We start from the raw sequence: 3,128 nt of genomic DNA, 5'->3' as shown, positions 1-3,128 counted from the left end.
TTTTATTCCCTACTCCCTGTGGATACGATACCCGCTCATCCGGTATTATTACTTCGACAAACCCTTGCACTTACGGGATATATGCAAGGGGACCTTGTCATGTTTTTGGCGCCGTTGCCGGGGAGTAGGCGTTTGGAGATACTTTGCACTTTGTTTTCTTAGCTATTTTACCGTCCATTCTATTTCATATCTTCTTATTCTATCATCGTTCTGATTTCTTTTTCTTTCTTTTTGGGTGCAGCTCCAGGTTATGACCTGAGGGAACCCCTCAATATTGATTGAAGGAGATCCCGAGCTTGAACGTACACTTAGAAGAAAAGGGAAAGAGCCTGTGCAAGAACAGTCTAATCTAGCTGATTTGGAAGTGGAAGAATCTGAAAACATGGCAGAACAGAATGAGCAACAGCGGACATTATCCGATTATGCCAGACCTTCAATGTTGGGGACACAATCGAGTATTGTGCATCCCCCGATTACAGCTCAAAACTTCGAGCTGAGGCCGGCATTCATCCACATGTTACAGCAATCCGCATAGTTCAATGGTTTGACCGATAAGGATCCAAACAGTCATATTGAGAGTTTTCTTGAGGTGTGCGATATACTGAAGATAAACGGGGTGACGGATGATGCCATCAAGTTGCGAGCCTTCCCATTTTCGCTAAAGTGGAGAGCGAAGCAGTGGCTACACTCATTACCTAGAGCACCAATTACCACATGGGAGGAGATGGTAGAAGCTTTTCTTGCTCGTTATTTCCCTCCCGGAAAATCCGTGAAGCTTAGGAATGAGATCTCATCCTTTGTTCAGTTGGAATTGGAGTCTCTATTTGAGATATGGGAAAGGTTCAAGGATCTCCTAAGAAAGTGCCCGCAACACCGATTTCCAGAGTGGATGATTATTCAGACCTTTTACAACGGTCTGAACTTGAGTACAAGGCAACTCTTGGATGCGGCAGCGGGAGGTACCTTAGGTATCAAGACCCCCGATGAGGCCCGTCAGTTAATTGAAGAAATGGGGTTAAACAGCTACCAATGGAATGTTAGGAGGAAGAAAAAGGTGGCCGGTCTCCATGAGATAGATGCAGTAACTTCATTGGCGGCTCAAGTGGAAAATTTGAGTAAGAAGTTAGATCTTCTAACTTCAAATAGAGTAGCGGCCGTGACGAATTGCAACGGGTGTGGTGGAGGACATGCTCCCTCCGATTGCCCAATCTCTATTGGTGATGTATCTTCTGTGGAGAACGTTGATTTTGTAGGTAATGACATGAGACCTCAAGGAAACCCATATAGCAATACCTACAATCCGGGTTGGAAGAATCATCCCAATTTCTCATGGAGCAATCAGGGTCCACCAAAGGCCATGGGGCCACCGGGTTTCCAACCACAACAACAAGCCCCGCATGTGGAAAACAGAGTTTTAGGTTTGGAAACCCGAATGAATGATTTGGAGAATGCCTTGACTAGATTTGTGCAATCTGCAAATACAAGGTTTGAATCAGTTGAGGCTACACTTCACAATCACACTGCCTCTTTACATAACCTTGAAAATCAGGTGGGGTAAATTACGAAGTCTGTCTCTGAAAGGCCACATGGAAGCTTGCCGAGCAATATAGAGACCAACCTTAGAGAGCAGGTGAAGGCGATCACTTTGAGAAATGGTCGTGAGGTTGAAGGTAAGCTTCCGAGTGAGATGCCAAAAGAACACGCACCCGAGGTTATAGAGGTAGAAGAGGGAACAAGCAAAGAGAAGGAGGTGGCACCCCCACTTTTCAAGCCAAGAATCCCTTATCCCTCTAGATTGAAGAATGACCAAGGGGATGAACCGTACAAGAAGTTCCTGAGTTTGTTCAAGCAACTCCACATCAATATTCCTTTTGTTGAGACATTGGCCCAAATGCCTAAGTATGCGAAGTTCTTGAAAGACTTGTTGACCAACAAGAGGAAGTTGGAGGAGAGTGCTTCGGTGATTCTAGATGCTTCATGCTCGGCGGTGTTGCAAAGGAACATGCCGCACAAGAAGAAAGACCCAGGAAGCTTTATCATTCCGTGTAGCATTGGCAATATGGGTGAAGAAATGGCATTTGCTGATTCAGGGGCTAGCATCAACGTCATGCCATACACCTTCTTCCGAAAGTTAGGCTTCGGTGAGCCTAGGCCCACTCGGATGACTTTGCAATTTGCAGACCGAACGGTGAGACATCCGAGGGGTATCATCGAAGATGTACTTGTCAAGGTGGACAAGTATATATTTCATGTAGACTTTGTGGTGCTAGACATCGATGAGGATGCGGATGTACCCTTGATACTTGGGAGGCCATTTTTGCGAACTTCCAAGGCATTGATTGACATGGACGGCGGAGAGCTAACTTTGAGAGTTGGAGATGACAAGCTCACATAGCGCCTTGCTGAAACCATACGGCATTCTCTTGATTTTGATGACACTTTATATTTTCTATACACTACTGATGAGATTGTTGATGAATACATGTAGGAAATGTTCAATCCGGACCCGTACAAGGGTTTGTTCGACCAAGAGGAGGATTATGAAGAAGTAATGATGCTTGGTTCGATGGGAGAAGTACCATCTACCCCGGGGATCTTAAAGAAGGTGCTTCGGAAAATGGAGAGGGCTAGGAGACGCCACCGGAAACGCTTCAAGGCTGTTGGAGACGTACGTGAACCGAAGAAGTTGGATGAACCATCGCTAGATGGTCCCAAGCCCGATAATACACCCTCTACCTTCAAGAGATTGTGCTCATCATGCTTCCAAGTCATGGGTAAGAGGGCAACATTCATCTATGAGCCCCCGTGAGGTAAGACAAGTTACGTCAAGCTTAGTGACGTTAAACAAGCGCTTTTTGGCAGGCAACCCAAGTGTTTCCTGTTTTTCTTAGTCGAATAATGTATTATTTTGCATGAATAAATTGTTGAGTGTTGGTGTCTTGATTTTTAGATGCTTGTGCTGTGATTTTATTTTAAGATTTGTAGATTCATCGTGTGTTTTCATGTGGATTTGGCGAAGTTGAGTCATTTGAGCTTTATTTCATGTTTTTCATTGGTAAAACTTGCATAATAGGGTAGGCTCTGAGTGTGTAGACATGTTCAGAAAATGTCTGCAGAGCCTGCAAATT

General features: G+C 44.8%; 1 non-coding gene across 1 annotated transcript; it reads right to left on the bottom strand.

Moving 5' to 3' along the window:
• Window positions 1–772: 772 nt before the first annotated feature.
• Window positions 773–879, bottom strand: LOC120281437. Its single transcript, XR_005542576.1, has one exon. It is a non-coding gene; the product is annotated as a small nucleolar RNA R71 (small nucleolar RNA).
• Between the last annotated feature and the right edge of the window lie 2,249 nt (window positions 880–3,128).

The sequence above is a fragment of the Dioscorea cayenensis genome, chromosome 17 (genome assembly GCF_009730915.1).
Source record: "Dioscorea cayenensis subsp. rotundata cultivar TDr96_F1 chromosome 17, TDr96_F1_v2_PseudoChromosome.rev07_lg8_w22 25.fasta, whole genome shotgun sequence".
In the NCBI taxonomy this organism is placed as follows: domain Eukaryota; kingdom Viridiplantae; phylum Streptophyta; class Magnoliopsida; order Dioscoreales; family Dioscoreaceae; genus Dioscorea; species Dioscorea cayenensis.
The sequence above is the reverse complement of the archived record's forward strand: the minus strand, read 5'-3'. Positions and strand labels throughout refer to the sequence as shown.